The 25,915-nt window shown below is 41.0% G+C and overlaps 1 protein-coding gene across 1 annotated transcript in view; it reads right to left on the minus strand.

Annotated features, from left to right (window-relative positions):
• Positions 1-25,915, minus strand: part of CPNE4 (copine 4) — a 609,887-nt gene that overhangs the window by 226,808 nt on the left and 357,164 nt on the right. The window lies entirely within an intron of this gene.

The raw sequence follows: 25,915 nt of genomic DNA on the forward strand, positions 1-25,915 counted from the left end.
AATCTTATCTTAGTTCTGCATAAAGAATATAAAAGGTATCTTGTACAGCAGAACTTCATTTTAACATACACATCTGAACCTACCAATTATCCTGCTTTCTAGGTTGAAGTAGACACTATATCATATCAAGAGTGCTTGAGGTATGCCGTGCAACGTAAAACATTGCTATTTTCACACTTACAGCAATGTATGTTTCACCTAGGACATACATTTGAAATTTTATAACTAAAATTCATTGTTTCATCGACATCCTAAGTGTTCAGCATGAGAAGCAATCTCTTTAGGAAAAGTTTTAAAAAATTGCAATATGTTTCAGTAATTTTTTTCAACGAGAACATAAATCATATCATAATGAGCCAAGCACACTAAATAAACTAGCAATATAAAAGTTTTTCCACATAAACTAAGATTTTATCATGCTCGGCCTAAAATCAACCAAAATGGTGGCTGCTTCCATCATTACTAAGTGGCTATTCAGGCTCCTGTGGTAGATTGGGTACCTAGGAAGCACTCATTCCCAACATTTATTATACCCAAGGAAACTCGCTCATACCCTCTCCCTCTGCTCATCACAGGGAAATCACAGGGCCCCTTACAGCCTAGCTGACAGCCCCCCCCACACGAAATATAGCAATATTTTGGTAAGAAATACACTAAAATCATTATTAGCAGACTCAAACACAACATAACTTATACAATTACGGCTAAATCTAAAAGGATAAAACTGTATTGAGTTAATAAATAAAGCTCTGTGTGTGAATGAGGTATTGGGGCTCATTTACATTGGTGCTGAGGTGTGTACAGTGTGAATCATTGTTTTGTTTTTTTACGTGGTTGTAGCTGTGTGTAGGCAGTTAATGTTACCCTATGAGGATGCAGTAGCTGTACAACACACAACAGCCCCAGGTCCTAATCTGACAGGCATTTGCATACAGACAGTGTGCATTTGGGGCCAGTCACCCACAGCTGTCTGCGGCTTTATTCATACAGACGCTGCAACCTCATAGAGTAACAGGAGGCTCCAGCCACAAAAAAACACTCATTCACATTGTATGGGCAAGAGAAACCATGTAAATGAGCTCTTGAATTTATTATTTTAGACATTTTTTTCTACAATTTTTATTATTTTTTACATTTTTTTTCTACAATTTTTATTATTTTTTACATTTTTTTTTTACTATATTTATTTTATTTTTTTCCATAACCTTGTGGGGGTGGTTAGTGAAATATCAGAGATCTAAACAGACCCATGATATCTCCCTTTTGACACACAAAAAGGAATTGAGGATATAAATTCCTCAGTCCCTTTCTCTGCAGCTGCACAGACAGTGAATGAACAGAAAGCATTCTATACAGAGGCTCCTGTTCATCCACAAACTGAAGCATAATAAACGCATCTTTCTATGCTTCAGTTCTGAACGAACACAGTGAGTGATTGGTACAGATCACTCACTGTGTTCCTTCAGTAAAGTTCATAAATATGACATATTTAGCAGCTTCTTCCTCATAGGTGTGCGCAGCCTAATGCATTAGGGTGTGCACATCAAAGCTCAAACACACACTACCGATCACTTACGATGTTCATTTAGAAAGGGAGAGGGCCGGTAAATTATATGTTTACGAGCCCCTTTCCCCTCTCATCCTAAAACATCCCCACAGCAACAGCTGGCTGGAGAGGAATGAAGGGAAGCCAGAAGAGCTGTAGGGGGTAAGAGGGAGGGTAGCCAGGGCAGTAGGGGGAATCTGTGCTGCACAGGGTTATTAGGGTGTGCCTGGGCACACCTGGCACACCCTGTGCGTACTTCAAACAAAAAGGAATGACCGCACTTCCGATGGATTTTCAAAGAAAGGAGTATCTTTATTCCACATCAATCAAATGGCAGGTACAGGTACACACTGTGAATGCAGGACAATCGGTGGACGCGTTTCACGACTGCATATGTCGCTTATTCATCACCAGGGTGATGAATAAGTGACATATGCAGTCGTGAAACGCGTCCACCGATTGTCCTGCATTCACAGTGTGTACCTGTACCTGCCATTTGATTGATGTGGAATAAAGATACTCCTTTCTTTGAAAATCCATCGGAAGTGCGGTCATTCCTTTTTGTTTGAAGTTATCCTGGATTGCGGATCCGACCGGCACCTGATCCCAGTCTCACCTGGAGCGGTCTACCCTGCTTGGATTTTGCCTACACCCTGTGTGTACACCTATGTTCTTCCTCCACTTCCCATCCTGAAACATCCGCCTGTGTGGCTGCAGCAGCTACCGAGAGATGAGAGGAGGGAAGCCGATGGGGGAAGAGGGGAGGGTTATACGGTGGTGCAGGCAGCAGAGGGAAGAGAATCTCATATCCTGTTTGTCTCTCTCTGCAGCACCTGACACCTCATGAGAGTGAGAGGAGGAGACGACTTTCAGCTGCTGCAGAGGGGGATGGGTTCCAGTAATCCCCCCCCCCCCCCAGTGCTGATCACCCTCCACTGTGCACATTCCTCTTCCCTCTGCTGCCCAGGCCCCCCTGCTGGTCTAGGCCCCGTACAGGAGGACTGGTGGTACCCCTGTATCAGCAGCCCTGCCTGTTAGATGATTGGTGGACATGCACTGAACAGAAAAGTGATTCACCCACCTCTAACATTGCACACTGCAGTGAATACCCTGTAAGTAAGCATGATTTTGTTAATGTTAAACTAACAGGTGGATGTGGCAAGTGATGGGGAAATTGACTGGTTGAAACAGTTCTGACCCTTTAGGTTTACAGGTATGTTTCTGGTACAATTTTGTGACCCAACTCACAGCAGAGGTTATAATCAATCTCTGGAGTCAATGGTATTTGTGAAGTCCCTGGTATTTGAAAATACCACACAGAGGGTAGCAGTTCATACCTAACCAAATATTACTCACCTGGGAGCAGCTGGAACTCCTGTAACAGAAGCAGTTCAACCACTGCAGAAAAGTACAGTATGTAAAAAATGTGCCACAGTCACTAAAATTGGACTACTTTAATCTGATGTCCATGGCCACCATTATTTAACACACATTGACTAAGGTTTGTTCAGAGAAAATTGCATAGCATGACCAACACAGATTACCAGACTCAATATGTCATAGCGTTTTATCAGCACGATGATCAACAAGATCTTAAATTAAAGTACATATGTGAACTTTAAGATAATCCCTTTTCACTTACACTTTTGGAGATTATAAGATATAGGGTCCATGATGTACAGTTTCTTTAATAAAGAGATATGTTATGATAGAGCGCCTCATCTTCTACCTCCTGCAGAATAGCTACTGACCTCAATCAATAACAGAGCATCCCGTCTAACTGGCACAGGAAAAGAATGTAATGACTGATATAAGAGATAGAAGACACAGACTCAAAATGAATTACCCTGCCAGGCCTTTTCTCAGTGACAAAACTTTATTGCATGATGATGTAGGCCAAGGAAAATAAAAGGGCACTATGAATTCTGAGGATCTTATTAACATTCAAGAAACTTGTTAAAAGGAAACCTGTCAAGAGAGAACAAAGGAACCTGCCAATTCTGACCAAATATGTATCTGAAAATGCTAGTTTTGGGACCTTTTCTGATCATCTTTCTTCAATTGGATGTCGGGTTAGGAGTGTTGCTAAAAGTATGAAACATCTGAGGCATATGTGGACACCCAGAGGAGAAGAATGAAAGACTGGTGTGTATGGCCAAATTTGAGTAACAGTGGGAGGAACATTAGGGTGCATGGTTAAATAAAGCCCGAGTCTACTCATTGTATACTTGGCACACATACTGTATGCCACAGTCCTTTTGCCCACAAACAATGCTTCAGTTACTATGTCACAAGTAGAGATAAGCTGAATGACCCCCTATTTGATTCGCAGCAGAACTCCTGAACAGGGAAAAATTCTAACCCCAATGAAGTCTATAGGGCCTGAACAGGAAAAATCAAAAGTGCCCATTTTAAAGGCTTATATGCAAGTAATTGGCCATTAAAGGGGTATGAGGGTTCCGGGTACTGACCTGGGGGACATGACATCAACGCAAACTTAAAAAAAAAAAAACATTTTTTTTTTCAGGAGCAGAGCAGCGAATTTAATTAAGCTTAAAGTGCAACAATAAAATTGAAAAATTCCTTTAAATATAGTGCCTGGGGGGGTTCTGTATCTACTGTAAGTGGTGCACCCCAAAGCACCTTGTCGCCATTGGCCTCTTCCCAACATACCTGGGCTGTGGGGGTCTGCGGGTGGGGGGCTTATCGGAATCTGGAAACTCCCTTTAACAAGGGGGGCTCTAGATCCTGACCCCCCCCCCATGTAAATGGGTATCGGGTACATTGCACCCCAAAGCCTGGTGTGGTTTAGGGAGGGGGGGCAGTCGCTCTTCCTCCCCCCCTTTCCTGGCCTGCTAGGCTGCATGCTCGGATAAGGGTCTGGTATGGATTTTGGGGGGGGGGGTGCCACGCCGTTTTAGATTTTTGGGGGACCCCATGCCGTTTTTTTTATATTCTATCACAGGGTTCCCCTTAACCACTTACAGTAAATACAGGACACTCCGCTCATAAGTTTGCATACCCTGCCAGAATTTATGATTTCTTGGCCATTTTTCCGAGAATATGAATGATAACACAAAAACTTTTTTCTTTCACTCATGGTTAGTGTTTGGCTGAAGCCATTCATTATCAATCAACTGTGTTTACTCTTTTTCCATGCCAATGAGCACTGACCAATTTTCAGCTTTCAGTGCTCATTGGTGTCTATGGGAAATCTTGGTCAGCTTGACATGGCACAGCTCCCTGTTTTTAACCACTTAAGCCCCGGAAGATTTTACCCCCTTCCTGACCAGGGTTTTTTTTGCGATTTTTTACTGCGTGACTTTGACGGACAATTGCGCGGTCGTGCGATGCTGTACCTAAACGAATTTCATGTCCTTTTTTTCCCACAAACAGAGCTTTCTTTTGGTGGTATTTGATCACCTGTGCGATTTTTGATCATGCGCTATAAACAAAAAAAGAGCGTAATTTTTGCAAAAATAACAATATTTTTCACTTTTTTTTATATGAAATTCCCCCCAAAAAAAATGTAAAAATCAAAATTTTTTAACATTTTCGGCCAAATTGTTTTACGCTACATATGTTTGGTAAAAAAAATCGCAAAAAGCGTATTTTGATTGGTTTGCGCAAAAGTTATTGCGTTTACTAACAAAGGGAAAGATTTTTGTCATTTTTGGTGTTTTTTTTTAACGAGTAATGGCGGCGATCTGCGATTTTTTTTGCAGTACTGCGACATTGCGGCGGACAGATCGGACCCTTGACTGACATTTTTGACACTTTTGGGGGTACCAGTGACATTACTGCAGTAATCAGTGCTATATATATGCACTGTTACTGCAAAAATGACACTGGCAGAGAAGGGGTTAACTGTATTGGACAGGGAGGGGTTAAGTGTGTCCTAGGGGCGTGATTCTAACTGTAGGGGGACAGGTCTCCTAGTGAAAAAACAAAGATCAACGGTTCTACATAGTAGAACCGTCTGATCTTCATTTTTACACAGGGGAGAATGACAGGCGGCTTGTTTACATAAGCCGCTCTGTCTTTCTCCCGCTGTACCGGCGATCGTAGTGTGACCGGCGGACATCGGGTCCGCCAGTCACACGCCCGCACTCCTCTGTGAACGAGCCGAGGCGGGCGCGCGCCGAGGCGGGCGCGCGCTCGCCCGCTATTGGCTCTAAAAGGAGTGACAGGCGAGCGACGTAGACCTACGTCACTCTGCCTGGCCGGGGCTGACTGCCGCAGTAAATATACTGTGAGCAGTCGGCAACCGGTTAACATTGGCGTCTATGGGAAATCTTGGTTAGCTTGACATGGCACTGCTCCTGAACCGTAAGTGAAGTTCACAGTGTCTATGATGACTCCTAATGTGGTCTTATGTGCAAAATAGGCAAGGGCACAGCATAGGGCCAATCTAGTTTCTGCTGTTTCATATGAAAAATAATTCCTTACCAACACTGGTTTATGTATCCAAATATATAAGCTAAATGTTTGTTACAGTGGAATCCCTAATTCAGATTCAATATTATGAGGTGGCTTCTAACACCTTCTTAAGGAAACAGAAACCAAAAGTATGTACATACCAAATGTATAACCATAAGGGTCTGCTTATAAAAAAATGGACAAAGGGTGCATTCACCCACAATACATTTCAGTTTCTTCTTAACTGCTTCTAACCTGCCTTTGGTTTCTTTTCAAACTGCTTTCTATTGACTTGTACATGGTAAAAAGCAGTCCTGATGCAAACAAATGCCAAGGTACCAAAGGCCCTAAAATATACTTGTCATCGTTACTTGTGCAGTACCCTCCCAGATAGGCTGCTAGTAAAGTTAGGAAATCTTATTCGGGTGGCTCTTCTGTAATCAGTTTTGCTTTGGTCTGCTCTGGGCTCTGCAGGCTGAAAGTTTGATTTCTTTCCCCTGTCTTCTAGAATATAGTTAACAGGAGAGTCAAATGAGCAGTCTGAATATTAATGCAGCTTTAGCCACTCCCTTAGTGAAGGTGCCCAGATGGTGGTTGGGAAAGTGCATAAATAGTCTGGAGCCTGGGAGAGCAGTGTTCTTCCCCAGGAGGAGAGGAAGTTCCAGGCAGTTCATCTCAAGATTTTTCTAGTCTCACCGAGGTCCTAGTTGTGCATAGCTGGAGGGCTTATTCTGCTGAAAATTCCTAGATAGCAAAAGAGGGGTTTCACAGAGGATCCGGTCTTGAGGCTCACTGAAGAGACTGTTCGCCTGAATCTGGAGGGAGACATCCAAGACCCAGGGGCAATGTGAGTATAGACCTGAGAGGAAGATCCTATTGACTGTTGCTGCTGTTTACCTCTGATGCACTAGTATTAAGGCTTGCCTGGCCTGGAACATAGCTTATGGTGTCCCAGAGCTGTCCAAGTCATGACTTACTGCTCAAGAGACTCTTCTGAGAAGTAGTTGCAAAGAGAAGAGTGTCCTTGCATTCCTGTTCAGTGTTCTGGAGTATCCCACAGATTCCTCAAGCCCATCCAAGTTACCCTGCAATAAACTTAAAGCCGAGTTCCGGCCCCCCCTCCAAAAATTAAAGTCAGCAGCTACACATACTTTAGCTGCTGACTTTTAATATTAGGACACTTACCTGTCCTGGAGTCCAGCGATGTCAGCACCGCAGCCGATGTTTCCATCGGCTGTCGGGTGCTCCCGCTGCCATTGCCAGTCAGGGAACCCGGCAGTGAAGCCTTGCGGCTTCACGGGCGGGTCACTACTGCGCATGCGCGAAAAGCGCGCTGCGCATTCAGATTGGCTCAGCAGCGGAGGGTAGGTGGAGGGGTCCTCACTTTGCCGCGGCGCTGTTCCCAGAAGTGGGGAAGGGTATCTGTCAAAAACAGGTACCCGTTCCCCCCTCCCCCCTGAAAGGTGCCAAATGTGGCACCGGAGGGGGGGGGGGGAAAGCAATTGAGTGGAAGTTTCACTTTTGTGCGGAACTCTGCTTTAAGGAAAAGGCAACCTGTAGTCTGTTTTTTGAGCCAAAGGAGTGAATGTTGCTGTTTGCCTGGCTGCTGCTACACAGAGGTAAACAAACCTAGGGCACAAAGCAGCGGCTCCTGGGGGAGTAGCGCTACCCTTGTCAGAACTATCTGTTCCTCAATATGGAGGATTCCCTTCATCTTCTGTCCTTTGTACCCAACAGGAAAAAGAGAGCAAATCTCTTCAAAGTGAGATCAATCCTCTCTTAGACATTTAGCATACAACTATCATCCCCGCTGAAAGATTTTTTTTTTTTTTTCGTTCCGAGTGACAATTGAAACTTTTGGATTTTCCCCAATTTTCTGTCCACATGGCAAAGTCTCCAGGACTAGTGGGTCTCTCTAGTGTGGACAGAGAAAGCAGTAAAAGGCTGGGAGGGGATATAACACTATCTAAAACAAAAAAGTTTACATTTTATGTAAACTTTACAATCACACAACAGATGCACTTTGCGGTCTGCTTTACAGATCCGCCAAATGTAGTAGACACATGTAAGCATACATGGTCAAATCCTAGTAAGCAGACGTGCCTAGATCCACCCATCTCTTATAAAATGACCCCAGTGTGCTCTATGCTTTTGACAGCTGCAGGATATGTACAACACAGGTGAGTGATGTGAAATGTACCTGACATCTGATGTTTGTTTTTTATCTCCTATTAATTTTGTCACTTGAAAATATTCATGACCTAAATAAGGCAGCTGGCGCTCATTAAATAGCATTTAGTACCACTCAGAATGACATCAGTGTCATATTATAGAAATATTGCTATAATTTGATTATACACTAAATATACAAATCACTGGGGTAAAATAATAATTCTTTTCCATAATAAACATGCATTTCATGACATACCATTTATGGCATGCATTAGGAAAATTATCTAACTTATGCAACCCATGCTACTATCAGTAGAACTACCATCCTAGCAGCATGTTCAGCTGGGGGACACAGTGGGTGGGAGAGGTTTATGTGATAGAGAGAGATACATAAAGTTTTTTTGTGAGTGTAAGGTCTTAGAACATCTACTTATCATTTTATATTTTAGCCCCTAAGAGCTGGCATTCAAAGTAAAAAAGGCCATTCTCCTATATGTATTCTCTGATTACCGTTAACCAGGGCTGTCTTACTAGTATCATGGGCCCCAGGGAAAAGTAATGCACTGGGGCCCCTACCAGCCTGTCCCAATTTACACACCTACTCTCAAAAATGAAAGTATAAAAAGTTGATAGAATTAAACATATATTTATTAGTGCTTTCAATCAAAACAATTTTAAACAATAAGAAATAATGCCAAAAATCAAAAACTAATCAAATGGATTAAATATTGCGCTGCCAAACTGCAGTACATTTGGGCTCAAGTATAATAAGGAAAGTGCCACATCCTATTCAATGTAGAAGGGAAAAAGGGAGAAAAATCGGCACTTTATTAGCACTAGTAGTTAAAAAATATATATTTTATTAATTGATAATATAAAACAAGAACTTCTCTGCACAAAAACAAAAAAGAAAACACAAATTGTAGAGAAATATTGCCTCAGTAGGCATATGTAGGAAAGTCACACTTATGGTACATGACGGTATCTCCCCATCCAGGGGGGCTTTTTTTCTACTGGAGTGACTCTAGCCTTGACATCAACGCTGCTGCATTACCATATAGGCATCAGCCTTATAAAAACGCTCCTTACTGGCGGACCGTTTGGTCCGTTGAGTCTTCAGACTCTGTCTTATATCTGGCGTTACAGCAACTGCGGCCATGGGTGATACTTGCTTGTGCTCTTAAAGATACACTTACCTATTTTTGGTCTTTTGGGCGTTTCTCGGCAGCACACTCCAAGAAGAAAAAAAAAAACCCAGTTATATGTCATACCTTTTAATGTTATTTATACCCTTAATGGTTTCTACCACTACTTGGTTTTACCCAGAAATATTTTTACCAGTAGCTCCAGAGGAAGCTTGTTATGTAAGCGAAACATGTAGGGCAATCTGGCTACATGCAACATCTACCTACCAGCTGTCGCACAAGTGGAACTCAGGGACGATGGAACAACCCTCTTGTCATCGCCCATGAGGCCTACCAGATGTGATGTATAACCCCGTCATCTGCTTTTGAAATGTGTATATGTAATTTCATCATGTACCATAAGTGTGACTTTCCTACATATGCATACTGAGGCAATATTTCTCTACAATTTGTGTTTTCTTTTTTGTTTTTGTTTAGAGAAGTTCTTGTTATATTATCAATTAATAAAATATATATTTTTTAACTACTAGTGCCTATAAAGTTCAGATTTTTCTCCCTTTTTCCCTTCTACAAAAATGAATCAACACAAAGGGCACTGTACAGAGGGGGGAGACAGAAGGGCTCAGTACGGGGAGGGTGGGGGGGGGGGGGGGGTCAGAAGGGCACAATGCTGGGATCAGGACGACACAGTACAGGTTCCTGGCCATCCTAAGACAGCTTAGTAAAAACAGTGACTGTCCCAGTAAATCCAGAACAGTTGGCAGATATGATGTAATCCAAGATTATCATGGGGCCCATGGGCAGTGCCCAGTGGTGCCCATGCATTAGGATGGCCCTGCTGTTAACTGCAAATTAAAATCTGTTTCCTATGTGAGCAGGAAGAGAGCCTTTATTAAGTACTGTCTAAAACAGAGTTGGTCTACTTTCTTTAAAATGGCTGTAAACACATTTACATATACCCAGTGAAGTGAACAGCCACAGATGATGCACAGAGATAAAACAAATCCTCCTACATAGGTTTTACTTGTTTATTTGCCGTCTTATCCTCTCTACACCCTTTCAAAAGTGCAGATCATGTTAAAAAGCTTTCTTCACCTGTCAGGAGCACAGATGAGGGGGCGGAGAGACTGCAGTTACAGTGCAAGAGAGCTGATTGGAGGAGAAGAAACACCCCCCTCCACACAGCAGAAGAACTGTGTTAGAAATAGACAAGCTCTGTTCTCACCCCCACCCCCCTCTCCCCCTTCCTCCCAACACAAATTTATTTCATGTGTCGGGTAAACTTCTCAGAAGTGATCCATGCTGATAACAGAGGAACCAAACACCAAAGAGAAACCACATCTAGAGCTTTGGAGAGAGATGAGTAAACACTGCAGATATATGTACTTTGCTCAGATTCCATGATTGAGGTTTACAACCACTTTAAATGGGGGTTCAAGTGCAGCCCTCGACATCACCAAAGGGCCACACATAAAATTTAGTGAATATTCATTATCACACAACAGGATATAGTCAAAGACTATGGGCATGATACAAGTGAAATTAAGAGACTGGACATGTGCGGACAGCATACAGGAAAAGGTCAGAGATTGGTGTCTGCAAGGCCCACATAAAAAGTACGAAAGGGCCGCAGATTGGGCATCAGTTGTCTAAAACGTATCATGTAAAAAGAGAGAGAGAGAAAAAAAAATGAAATGAATTTGCTAAATGAGAAAAGACTGTTTTCACTGAGCAAAGTGACTGAATGTTAACTGAGCTTAGCTAATTAGGTGAAGCTGTCTAGTTCAATTTAATCAACCAATCCTGTCCTAGCAAAAACACAGTTTTTAGATTTCCCTCGCACATATATAGGCTTTCAAAATAAATGTGCATTACCCAAACTGAAGGCACATTGGGGAAGATTTACTAAAACTGGAGCACTCAGAATCTGGTGCAGCTGTCATGGTAGCCAATCAGCATCTAACTTCAGCTTGTTCAATTAAGCTTTGACAATAAAACCTGAAAGCTGATTGGTTTCTATGTAGAGCTGCACCAGATTTTGCACGCTCCAGTTATACTAAATCTTCCCCAATATGTCAAGTGAAAAGCTCCTATTTCTTTAGTAAATAAATCCAATTATGTTTTTCTCTTTTGATAAACCAAGGGGCTCAATTTATAAACGAATAGAGATCAATCACTTAGTAAAGTAAATGTTATTTCACAGTTTAATCGTTAGGGAGAAGCTATGTTCACTCCGAATACACAATCCGATCCATGGAAACCTTACAAAATGTATTCTGAATTTGTTTTAGGAAAATGTGTGTTCTATACTTTTGTAGTAGAATTCCCAGCCATTGTGCTGGATGTGGGTCTGCCAGGGTTACCGCTAGTAACAACAGCACATTTAAGCATGTTCTCCAAGTGTGAGCACTGAGACAAGAAACAGTCCAGCATCTTTGTTTTTTCTATTTATTTTAGGAACTTGGGTGGGAGAAGGGAATGAGTGGGATACTCCTCTGGCTCGACTATACACAATATAATGGGACAACTAAGAAAACGCCTTTTGACGCTGACTTGATGCCGGCCGAATGCCGGTCAACGCCAGTTGGTGCTTGTTAACACTAACTTGCTGTCTGAGAACTTGAACTGACTTCTGACTCAAAAGTCCTTTGTACTGCTCCCTTTAGCCTTCCTAGCAGCTATTTTAAGCACTGCTGCAAACTCTTAACTCTTCAGGGCCCAAACTGGCACCCTCTATCTCTTCAGGGTCTAGACACTGGCACCGCCTTTCTATAACTGCTGCACAGGCTAGTTGGCTACTGGATCCCTCTGACCTTCTGGAGTGGTCCCCTATCCTAGGCAGACCCCAGGACAGTTTACAGTAATCACGACACTGCTTTCCTGGAAACTCTGACCCCCACAGCTCCGCTTGGTCCTCAGCACACTGGATCCCTCTCTGCAGCTCAGCTCAACCTTCTGTCCTCTAGGCCAGCCGCCCAGGACATTCGTTCCACGCTGACAGGAGGAGAGACAGCCCTCACCTCCCTCCTGGGACTTTGCTTCCCGCCATAGACACCCTGTCATGTGCTCCCCTCAGACTTATATCCCCCTCCCAGGATGCATTGCGGCAGAATCTGCCCTCTGGGATGGATACAAGCCCTGGTGTGCTATTGATCAGGTTTCCTCCACTGTCCAATGAGAGCCCTCATTGGATACAGTGGGGAGACTCCCCAACTCAACAGTCACACCTGAGAACACATAACAGCCTAGCTGAATAATTGGACCCTGCTGATAAGCAGATAAGGTCTCCCCTATAGGTTACCTAGCACCTACCTAGGTGGGTTCTACACTTTCTACCAGCTTTTTATTTTATTTTCTATTTTGGGTCTCTTTTTTCATGCTCATGTATATTTGCTGTATAAATAGCATTACAATTAAATAAAACAGAACATTCAAACCTGTCATTGATGACTTGACCCCAATTTTTAAGCACAATCAGTGGAAATCACCTACATTTTAAAATTCCCTGTGCCAAGTAAACATAATCAATATACAATGCTTATTAAATGAATTAAATACACTCCCACCATTCAACATAAGAATAATTAATTTTCCCCAGGAAAGCTGGAAGAGCCCATTACCTCCTGGTTTGAGCGATCTACCTTGTCTGGCCATGGGCTGGGAAGGCAGAGAATCTGCAGTGTCTGTGCCCCCTGGTAGTGGTCGTCCTCGGGGGGCTCTTAGTAACACTTGGATGTGGGACCCTACTGTGTGGACAGGCACATGGTCAGAACCACCAAAGCTTTTTTTCTACACTGCACCTTTTGGCTAAATTTTTGTCTACCAGGCCTCAGGGCCTGGCCAGTGCACTATTGCACAGCCACTTATTAATGTTATTTATTTTTCTCTCCCACGCTTTGTCTCACTTTCACTCTTGTGTGTGTTTTCTCGATGGATGAAGGGTGTGAGTCCTTGGTCTTGCTCTGACGTCTAAGGGGAGGATGTGTGGCTCTCAAGTTTCTTTCTCCCCTGCCCCTGGGGGATCTCTCTGTGGGAGAGCCCCTCAACCAAGTATTCAATAGTCAGCTGCAGCTGACCTAGAAGAACGGGGTCTGCCGGGCCTTCTGGCTAGGTAGACAATTTTGAACCCTTTGTCCCTGTCAGGAGCCTTACCCCCTGGGGGATCAGGGTAGAGGCCCTACCACCTTCAGGGGTGGACTAAAGCACATCCTTAAGTGCACTTTTTAATGTGTGTTTCACATGCACATATTTTGTTCAATTATGGGTTTTATCACTTCAACATTTGCACCACCGTTGATAAAAAAATAAAAAATAAAAAAAAAGGTGAAAATGAAGGGGGAAAAAATACTTAAAAAAGAAAAACACAGGCAGCCACCATGTATAAGAATTGGTAAGCTGCAACATAATACATTTTTTAATAAAAAAAAGTTTTAAGATTAATCAATAATATCTGCCAGTATAATTTAATATAATTTAGTAATACTGTTGCTGGGTATACTAAGCTGATTCTGTAACACATTTGCAATTGATTTTAGAGAAGAATTGTGCATTATTAGTCATGCCAGCAATTGACGTATGTAAAAGTACATCGTTACTATCCCACAAAAGCAAATGAGCACACCATTTTCACTTTGCTGTCATTTCTTGGAACTAGAAATACAGCAAGTAATTATTGTAATATAATAAGGACTTGTGAAATACTCTTTTTTTTTTTTTTTTTAAATATCCCTTTGAAAATCATTTGAAAAAAAAAAAAAAGGCTAGATGTATTATTGCTCACTTCCATTCCGTTCGCGTTTACTCTCTAAGCAAATGGCTAGATATCTTAATGACGAGTAAACATTTTAATTATCTAGTTATGATGAATGCTTTATGAAGGGTCATTTAAATATCTAGAAAGGTTAGTAATGCATTTTGTTGAAAACCAAAAAATAATTATTTGTCTCTTAAAGTAAAACTTTATATAGAAGTTAAAAATGTGCAATGTCTTTTCATTGCAGAGAAGGCATAGGGAGAGATTTACTAATACTGGAGAACTCAGAATCTGGTGCAGCTGTGCATGGTAGCCATACAGGTTCTAACTTCTGCTGGTTCAATTAGGCTTTGACAATAAGCCCACGTTCACACTAAGGGTGGGTTTGAAATCGCGCAAGTTCAGCTGAACTTGCGCAATTTCAAACCGGCATTTCCTCCTGACTTCGGGGGCGATTTAAGAGACATCTGTGAGGGTTCGGGCACAGATGTCTATCAAAATCACCCCTGAAGTCGCCAAAAGTAGTGCAGGAACTACTATTGGGAAACGGTGTGGCGGCGCAGCGCAAAGTCAGGGGTGCCGCTGCTGGCAATAGGCTTCGATTTGGCATGGGATTTGACATGTCAAATTGGCCCGATGTGAGTAGGGGCTAAAACCTGGAAGCTGATTAGTTTATACGCAGAGCTGCACCAGGATTTCCATGCTCCAGTTTTAGTAGATCCCCCCTCCCCGTATAGTTGATTTACTAAAGGCATATAGGCTGTTCACTTTGCAAGGGAATCGGCCACAAAGTTTAGCGAATGAGGTGACGCTCTGCTAACTTTCATCATCCAATCATGTGCAAGCAAAAAAATGCTTTTTTTTTTAAATGTTCTTTCCACCTTATTGGGTATTCTTTGCAAAGTAAGATTTCATCATATTCACTAAGCTTTTATGCCAATTCTCTTGCAAAGTGCAACCTTCTTTGCAAAGTGAGCAGTCTATTTGCCTTTAGTAAATCAATCCCATTATGCTTTTTCTGCAAAAAAGAATTGTTTCCTATCTGTTTGTAATCATCACATGCAGCAAAATGTATAATCCCACCAGGTGCCAAAATTAATTCCTTTGCGCATGCTAAAAATCGCAAATGTGGAAGAAGATATCAGCACCAGCAAGGACGCCCACAGACATCACAGTGCTGGAACAGAGGGGAGTATAGTTCCACTTTAAATCGTTAAAGTATCCAATAGAGATTAGAATAGCTTTTCCAGACTCCTGTGCTGAAACTGGCTGTTTTGGGGTGACCAGATATTTTGCATGGAGGAAAGTCTCTAGACACCTTTCACATAGCTATATTACAAGTGCTATTTTTTTACAAAGATTATTATAGTCAGCCATGGGAGGGCCATAGATATTTTTTTCCTTGCGGGCGGGGGGAGAGGGGTCAGCTTTGGGCATCTAGAAAATAATTACGCAGTGAGTGTGGCAGATGATTGGTGTCGTAATATTTTGCTAACGGTGGAAGGGGCTTAAAATGTGAACCTACTCACTCTGTACCAAGTAAAATATAGCACAGTCATTGTACCCACAAAATATGCTTTAATTACTGAGCCACAAGCAAGAATCAAGCAGACAGATCTAAACCTCAGCACAATCACTTTTATCATATAGTGACTACTGAGCAACCAGCAACTGTTGTCTAATATAAAGAGTGCCATGGTCAAGAGTATGTTATATACAACGCTGCACATAAGGTGCAGTGGTCAGGATTATGGCATACACAATCCAGTGATCAGTAGCATTTTTATACTGCCCAGGGTACAGAATGCAGTAGTCAGGAGTATATTACATACATCTTAGTGTACAGAGTGCAATGGTCATGAGTATGTCTTAAACAGCCCCACATACAGAATGCAACGGTAAGGATTATGTCATATGCAGCTCAGCATACAGAGGGAGTAGTTAGGAATATGTCATATACAGCCAAGGGTACAGAATGCAGTGATCAAGAGTATGTCATATACAGCCCTGCATACAAAGTGCAGAACATTTTAAAATAAATACCCACATTAAAAAATTACCTTACACAGCACCAATATTAATTCCCAAAAGCAGCAGCCTCTACTGTGCGCTGTGGTCATAAAATACAAATAAACAGAAACAGAGTTGCACTAGTAAATAATATTGCACATAGTAGAAAAAAAAAAGAACTGTAGAAAGTCTCATCTGGGTAGTCCCAGTAGATAGGGTCTCAATGGTGTTGGGTCCCAAATAATTCACTGTCCCGAGTGACCACAACTAAATATGGATGACCAGCGGAAGAACCACCACCACAGAGACAATATAAGTGTCTGCTTACCAGCAGTACTGGACCTCTTATTATAGAAGGCCAGCAGCGCCTATCGTCTGTGTACCCCACCAGTGATATTCTTATCGATATTCCGGCTGTATAGTAACCTAGGCATCTAGTAGCTGCTTCCGTGTGAAGAGGCTCAAAGACAAAAGGATGCTCCACATAGTGTGAATCCAAATTACATTTATCCAAGGATATTAAAACTACACTTACATTAAAGCAAGTCTATATTGCATAAAATCTCTCCTGCCAGCCGGCATCTAAAACACATCCCCGCTGTTCCGGGACTCGTAAAAGCGCAATGACGTCAGCGCGTCGTCTACCCTGCGCATTTTGTCACAAATGACATCGTCCTGGGGCAGGACAACGTCATTTGTGACGAAAAACGCATAGGGAAGACACCACGCTGACTTCTTCGTCATGCTCAAATCTTCTTAAACAAATTAATTGATGCCACCACCACCAAGTGAATTGAACGCTCACCTCACTCCTGTTAATAACAGACTTATTTTACAACTCCCACCAGTCACTCTGAAGTGGATGTAAAACTTCTCTCCATAGATCTAGTACTACCATCTGGGCCAATACTCCTCACACGGACCACATGTAACACAAAGGCAACTCTATAATGCTCTTAATTTAAATAATGTATTAGGATGCCCCAATAAAAATACACTTACAAGAAATCAGATTAAAAAAGCATATGCAAATCACCAAATGATCGTCAGACTGCGTACCACACCATTCAGTTTTCGGGAGCTGTGTGACGTCCTGGACTGAACTCCTCCCTCCTATATGTATATCGCCATTGGATTGGCTTCTTCGGTAGTTTCTAACCAAATGGTGTGGTACGCAGTCTGACAATCATTTGGTGATTTATTTATGCTTTTAAACGGAGGCTTGACAGAGGCAGGGGATTGACTTCAACGTTTTATGTTTGCCAGTGTTCCAACTTCCTGTATAACCTGGCTGTTTGAGAATTCCTGAATTCCAATGTCCCTCAATAATCATTTACTAATGCATTTAATTCAATTATGAAAGATATTAATCTCTTCCCATCTCTGTGTTAACAAGGATGAAAAGATTTTAATCAGAGTCTTGGCTTTGTAATGCTGATGCTGCTCTGATCTGTGCGCAAAGCAATTTACACTTCACATGGTTATAACTGAGCGATACTTTTCATTTACTTCATCTGCAGTATAAAACAAAATGCCAGCAAACTGCAAATACTATATTCTTTCTAACTGATTTTTTGTGAAATCCCATATTATATTTATTGGATGCTTCAACACACTTACAGGCACATACAAAACAAAATATGAAATGACAAATTAAACAGGCATATACAAAACAAAATATGAAATGACAAATTAAAACAAATGACCATTTTCAATTTCCTGGTAAATTTAATGAAAATGAGAAGCCTGTCTAACTTTAAAAATTGCATTCTTACAAATAGGATTTAAATAGTTGGTTATGGAATTCGTATCCTGTATTTCAACCTGTTTCTAGCATACATGATGCTAGTAATGTTTAACATGTTTCCAATGTATACATACCATTAAAAACATACAAATCATTTTAATAACATGCTTGGGGGATGCTTTAAAGCTGCACATGGTGTTCTAGAACAGTATGATTTTAAGGGACAATATTTAAAGTGTTACTAAACCCAGGAGCCTGCATTCACTGTATCTGCTCTCCCACAGTACACAGAACATGGAAATGCAATTATTTTCAAAACAATAAACTGCTAAATACCTTTTCTCATCAGCAGTATATAGCAGTCTTGTGACTTCTATCAGTTCCCAATTAAAGCTTGTAGGAGGAGTTTTCATACTGCACTCAGCTGTCCTATCAGGATGCAAGACCCCTGACTTTCTGTCTGGACAGTGCTGATTGGCCCTGTGCTGATCACATGCATTCTCCCAAGAAAAAAAAAACCTCTCTAGCAATACACACAAAACTGAGCATGTGCAGCCTGACACTAAAGGTTCTCTCTTATCCACACATGTTCTGGAGTCAGTGGAAGAAGAGGATCAGTGCATACAAGAATAAGCAGCTTTTTTTTTTTTCAATGCAGAGGAATGACCCTTGATGTTCCACCGTGAGTATAACAATCATGCTTTACTACTACTGGGTTTAGTAACACTTTAAAAAAGAAAAATACATAATGAAATGGTGATGGATTCTCCTTAGAATCCCTCCTAGCTTGTAAAGCCTGGTACACACTAGTCTTTTTTTTTTTTTTTGCAATTCAGCAAGCTGAACAAAAAGAAAAATGGAACAGTTCAGGAGGAGCCACTGTACTAACAATTCGATGTTAGTACAGCAATCTCCCCTGCTGTGCAATTGTGTTCTGACAGCCCTTACACCAGCGCTCTCATATCTTTTTCGGTCGTGCCCATTCGACGGCTGTCTTCTGTCAGACTGACTGCCGTACACATGGGCTGAATGTCGGCAGGCTTCTATTGACCCGGCCGATGTTACCCAATATTAACCCCTTGTTTACAGTCCTTTATCCAGGCACACAGCCTGAGTGCCCAGGAAAGGGAGGGCAGCAAGTTTGCCTCCCCTTCCTTTACCAGGCGCTATGTCTTTCAACATTTGTGGGTGGTTATCTTATAAGGGGGGTGCACCTCCTTGCAAGGCACCCTTGTTTCAAATATTGGGGGAAAAAAGCTTCTTTCTTACCTTGGATACCCCAAGGAGAGGGAGGTAATATGTGGGGATAGACAATAACTGTCTCTATGTGCCACAGAAAGACACTCGAAAGATTCAGAGAACAACTATTTGTTCCAATAAAATCTTTCTGCAAAGTCATTCTAGCAAGTAAACCTGTTATTTTTTGAAGAACTTAACATTTTAAGATAAGCACTTATTAGTGGCATTATTTATTATATAGTATATAATAGTTTTTTTTTTATCAATTTACATCTAACTTCCGCCTGGCAAAACTAGGGTCGTCGGTTCAAATCCCAACCACAGTACTACCTGCACAAAGATTGCATGTTCTCCCTGTGCCTTTGTGGGTTTCCTCCCACACTCCAAAGACATGCTATTAGTTAAATTGTAATGTGCATGTATGAATGTGAGTTAGGGACCTTACATTGTAAGCTCTTTGAGGCCAGGGACTGATGTGAAAGTAAAATATATATGTAAAACACTGCATAAATTGAAGGTGCTATAGAAGTACCTATAATAAATTAAAGGTGCCCCTGTACTCATTCAGCTAGGAGCAGATGGAGGCCAACTTATCATAGATTCCTCTATACGTACCCCTATGCCCCTCCTTTCTGGGACATCAGGAATAAAGAAGAGGCTCTTGTATATCTACATCTGGACAAGAATGCCTTGCAAAATGTGGAGGGGGTGTTGCTGCATGCCTGAATAAGGGTCTGGGTGGGGTTTTAGACCCCGTTCACACTGGGGCGACGCTACTTGCCGGGGCGACCTCACAGGTCGCAGTGCGCAGCTCGCACCGCGACCTCGGAGCGGCCGGCACGGATTTCATATCATTGAACTCAATGCAGGTCGCTCCAGGTCGCCCCAAAGAAGCTCCGGACCCTTTTTCTAAGTCGGAGCGACTTGTGTCGCTCCTATTAGAACGGGTCCACAGCTTCTCTATGGCAAGCGACCTACGGCGACCTGTGAGGCGACCAGGTCGCCTGACAGGTCGCCCCAGTGTGAATGGGGTCTAAGGGGGAACTTTGTTTTATTCCCATTTTTTGTATACTAGCACTTTATTTTTAAACATTATTTGAATCTGGGTTTAAACTGTATACTTTTTTTACACTCTTAATATACATCACTATAGGGGTCCAGGGAGTTTCAAACTGTCACTAAGAAATAGGAGACTGCATATGATACGGCAATGTAAAATTGGCCTGCAGCAGGGCAATTTTAAAAAGGAATTTTAAGCCCAGAATTACTAATGATAAATAGAATAAAAATAAAGGGTTTATAAAGAGTGCAGATAGAGGTTTTAGTACAAGAGAACACAGAGGACAATAGTGAAAATTGGACAGCAGTAGGACAGTTTTTTCAGAAATATTAGGCTTAACTGGTGTACCCTTTTATATTTTCTATAGGGATAAAGGGTTTCTGAATGTTAGTGATATAATTTGAGGTGTTTTAGGTGCACAGTGTTTTTCCTCATAGTTTTTTTTTTTTTTTTTTTAAATGATGCAGAGGTATGCTGCAAACAAAACGCAGGTCCAAGAACAGATAGTCAAGATCACGTGAGGGCTGTGCCATGAGCATTCCGTAATTAAAACAAGGCCCTATCAACATAATATGAAAATCATGAAAGGACCAAAACAAATGAAAACCACAAAACACCACATCCCCCCTCCCTTCTCCCATTTATTATTTTTTTTTTTAAAAAGGATACCTTCCAGTTTAATCTTAAAAATATCCTTAACAACATACATTAAACACAAATGAATATCAAAAATTGTTTCACCTGCTACAAAAAGGAAAGTCTTTCTGCAATGAAAAAAAAAAAAAAATAGCTAAAAGTGAATGCTGACCTTAAATCAGCCAAGGAAAAATAATAATAATAATAATAATAATAAAAAAGGCTTGGAAAAAAAATAATAATAAAAAAAGGCAGCAACAAGTTAAGGGTGTTCCAACGTGCTCTAAAAGAAAACTAAAGTTGTGTTTAGACACCTAGGTGAGGACACTGCATGTGCAGTTTAGCTCTATCCATTGTAGACTCTAACTCATCCTCTAAAACAGGGGTCTTTAAACTATGGCCATCCAGTTGTTTAGGAACTACAATTTCCATCATGCCTAGTCATGTCTGTGAATGTCAGAGTTTTACGATGCCTCATGGGATGTGTAGTTCCGCAACAGCTGGAGGGCCGTAGTTTGAAGACCCCTGCTCTAAAACATTTCCGTTCTAAATATGCCAACCATGGCCATTTAGAAGGAGATTATTCACACCACTAATCTAATCACACTGCAGGCTCCTTGTATAATTGTCAGGATATTGGCTGCAATCCTGACCATAGGAACTCCCAAGTCCATTTGATTCTTGAAGAAAAAAAGATTTGACTTCACTTAACCATATCTACATATATACATGAGAAAAGATTGTGGGCTGAAAGTATTCAAGCACTTCCTATATAGATCGCATTTTATAGGCTCAATATGGGAAACCACACAAATTAATTCTATAAAATATATATTTATCCAAAAAGGTATTAAAATGCATAGATAAAATATAGACATGAACTTCCTCCACAAGATCCAGATGTTGACAAAATCAAAATCCTATACATACACTATAGCTACTGCAAATTATAGATAAATTGATATGGTTGTATATATAGTCTGTATATTTACGGTAGTCAGGTAATAGGGAAGCCCATTGTATCAGGTATTGGATCGTATACAGAACCAGCCAATTAATAAGTGCATGCATATTTTTTCCCACATGTTACCTCCCTACCTTCCTACATCAAGATACCTTGGGTCATTTATGGAGGTAAGAAGGCATTGAGGTACCCCCCACACCCTACTGGTTGCCATAGACATCAAATCCCTTTATAGTTTATAGTAGTATTCCCCACATCAGGGGGATCTTTGTAATTGGGAGCTTTCTTAGGGAGTGACCACATAACTCTCTAGGATATACCCGGTATATCTTATCCCTACTAAAATACATTTTTGTGGTCCCCCATGTTGAGCCTATAAAGTTCGTTCTACATAGGTGGTGCTTGAATACTTTCAGCCAACAATCTTTTCTCCTTTTGTTAATAGGTATAACAGGAAACTAAAGATTTTATATACTGTCTGACATACACACATAGGTAAACTTTCTTAAAAAGAAAGTAAGCTACTGAATGATATTATTACATCATTTGTAAAGAAATCATTTGAATAAAAGCAAAGACGCTGGGATTTTAACTAAAAAGACCAGACTCTCATGAGCTACACCCTATAAAACAATACTGAATACAACTAAAAATGCATGTAAAATGATCATAAATATTTCTTTGTATGACTCACAACAGACACCTTAGACAGATGGCTCACCAAAATAGAACAAAGCCATTTGATCCCATAGAGATACAGTGCAAACTCTATATTAATTATGTGAAAAATAGCACATTGCACAGTGTGAATATTATTAATGTCACATGAGCTGCAGAGCTTATATGACGATAAATGAAAGGATGGGTTTGTACACTTGGGTGTTTATTTATTCAGGAACATTACTGTAACATAATAGTTTTAATTATTTTCAGTATACAGTTGTACATTTTAGGAATAGTGTACTACATAGTCTAATGGCTTATATCATATTCAGGCTTCTCTAGCTGAGTAGCTGAAGCAGACTGCAGTAACAAATAGGATAATATAGCATGACAGAGCTATTTCACTGAGTCCCTTTAAATTTTTCTCAGACTCTCCAAACCTTAGAAAACAGTGCACATATGGCAGCTTTGTCAGAACATGGAGCTAAAAATAATATGCAGCCATATAAATACTTTGATATTGGGCATAATGACAACATCCCATATTATTCATTGCTGAATACCTACATGATGCATGTATAATAATGAGCTCTTAGAATAAAGCTACATTTTAGATGTTACAAGTCGAACTGACGATAGAAGCAATAATGTATAGCTGTGAACAGCGCCCATAACCAGATTCTAGATTCTCTATACACTGTATTACCAAATGTATTGGGACGCCTGCCTTTACAGGCACATTAAATTTAATGGCCTCCCTGTCTTAGTCCATAGGGTTCAAAATTGAGTTGGCCCAACTTTTGGAGCAATAGGAGCTTCAACTCTTCTGGTAAGGCTGTCCACTGGGTTTAGGAGTGTGTCTATGGGAATGTTTGACCATTCTTCCAGAAGCGCATTTGTGAGGGTAGACACTGATGTTGGACACTCTAATTCATCCCAAAGGTGTTCTATTGGGTTGAGGTGAGGACTCTGTGCAGGCCAGTCAAGTTCCTTCACCCCAAACTTGCTCATTCATGTCTTTATGGACCTTGCTTTGTGCATTGTTACACAGTCATGTTGACACAGGAAGGGGCCATCCCCAACTGTTCCCACAAAGTTGAGAGCATGAAACTGTCCAAAATGTCTTGTTATGCTGCAGCCCTACCAGTTCCCTTCACTGGAACTAAGGGGCCAAGCCCAACCCCTAAAAAACAACTCCACACCATAATCCCCCCTCCACCAAATTACTTGAACCAGTGCACAAAGCAAGGCCCATAAAGACATGGAGGAGCAAGTTTGGGGTGGAGGAACTTGACTGGCCTGACTTCAACGTGATAGAACACCTTTGGGATGAATTAGAGTGGAGACTTCTCTTCCACATTAGTGCCTGACCTCACAAATGCAATTCTGGAAGAATGGTCAAATATTCCCATTGACACACCCCTAAATCTTGTGGACATCCTTGCCAGAAAAGTTGAAGCTGTTATAGCTGCAAAGGGTGGGCCAAATCAATATTGAATCCTACAGACTAAAGCTGGATACACACTATACAATTTTTGTTGTTAGATTTCCTATAGATTTACCTTCAACTATGTAGTGCAGGTACCTGCCTGATTGCATACAAATTAAAAGTGTTTAGATTTACCTCATATTATATGGTTTTGGTAAATCTAAAGAAAAAAAATCTAAAGATAATTATATGGTGTGTATGGCCCATAAGACTGGGATGCCATTAAAGTTCTTGTGCATGTAAAGGCAGGCGCCCCAATACTTTTGGTAATACAGTGTATATTACCTAGTTAGAAAATGGACAATAACACTATTTACACCATAAAGTATCATTAAATATCAATTCACTAAATTTTAATGATTCTCACATACAATACTGTATAACGATAGGACACACACACACACTTTATCAGATAATTAACTCCCGAAGAAGGATGCTCATTTTTTTTTTTTTCAAAGGGCCTATGTTAAATTTACAGTTTTTGCAGAACAGGACTTAGGAAACAGCTAAACAGGTGAAATGGATAGTTACGAATTGTGACTTCCGACTAGTGATGAGCCAAACTGCCTTGGATTTGGTTTGGCAAAGTTCAGAACCTATGCTTAAATCCCTTTTAACTTAATGTAAACTGAACCTGTCAAAGAAAAAATGCCCCATTTTTGGCCCGATAGGCAAGGGTTGTCAAAAAAGTGCATGGGGGTTGGACACTTGTACCATTGAAATGAAAATATTCTATAAAACATTCCATGCAGCGGGGAGCAGTGATTTTTTTAGCACTGACATTTACAAAGGGAAAAAGTTTTGAAATCGCTGGCAAATGACTGTCAGCTGCCATTGACATTTTCTATGCATCTCTGTGATGTACAGAAAGTGCTGCAGCACTAATGACATTTACGAAGGAAGAAAATGTTCAAAAATTGCCAGTAAATGACATTTCATTCCTAGCTTAAAAAAAAAGTGGCGGTTAAAGTGGTTGTAAACCTCTGACATGAAATATGAACAAAACATATTACTCTATAGTTTGTACTCTCAATCCAGAACACCAAGAAGGAGATTTACTAAAACTTGTGCTCACAGAATTTGGTACAGCTCTGCATAGTAACCAATCAGAATCTAGGTTTTATTGTCAAAGCTGACGTTAGAAGCGGTTTCTGTGCACACCAGTTTCAGTAAATCTCCCCCTAAGTGTAATTTCTGTATGGTGCCTCATTCCTCTGCTATCTGCAGGAATCACTTCTGGAAAGTTTTCCTGGCACCAAGAGGTAAAAGGGTGACAGGGGAGGGCGTTACAGCACACAGCCTGTGATTGACAGTTTCAGCTCTGTTCCTGTGTGCTGTGTGAAGGGGGTGTGCCCCTTCCCTCCAATCAGCTCTCACTGAGCTGTGCAGAGTGTAACTTCAACTCTCCGCCCCTGCTATCTGAAATCTCAAAAAAGTGTATAAAGCTGTATACATTTTTCACTTTGAGCAGCTGTAGAGAATAGAGGTACAACTTATGTAGGAGGATTTATTTCATCTCTGTGTATTACCTGAGGCTAATCACTTCACTGAGTATATGTATGGGTCTACAACTAATTTAATTTAATTTGCCTGCAATTTAAACTGTTTCATTTTTATTTTCTTTGTAAATGTCATTTTTGCTGTAGCACATCCTACTAAAAAAAAAAGTTGTAACTTAGAAATAAACAGCCAAATGTTTGACAAGTTCTTCAATAAAAAAAAAATAAAATACCCCAAAAAAATCCCTTGTTGTAAATCTATCACAATTATGTAGCCCAACAATGCAAATTCACATCAATCACAATGCCTGACAGCCGATGACCTGCTGAAAGAAAAAAAAAAGCCACTGCTGAGACACATCCCACTCATTCAAATGGGAAGTCCGGCGGATGACAACTGTTATATTGAAGGGGGCAGGGTCTCTCAGTGATGCTATTGACCATATATGGACATGACCATATATATTGGCCAGCGATTCTCATCCATGTGAGTAAATGAGGCCGGTAATGTCCCTGGTTGTTAAGGACTTGACGGTTCTTGCACCCGCCTGTGTCTTTACCAACCATTAACAG

Source organism: Pelophylax lessonae, assembly GCF_965119305.1.
Source record: "Pelophylax lessonae genome assembly, chromosome: 5".
Taxonomy (NCBI): domain Eukaryota; kingdom Metazoa; phylum Chordata; class Amphibia; order Anura; family Ranidae; genus Pelophylax; species Pelophylax lessonae.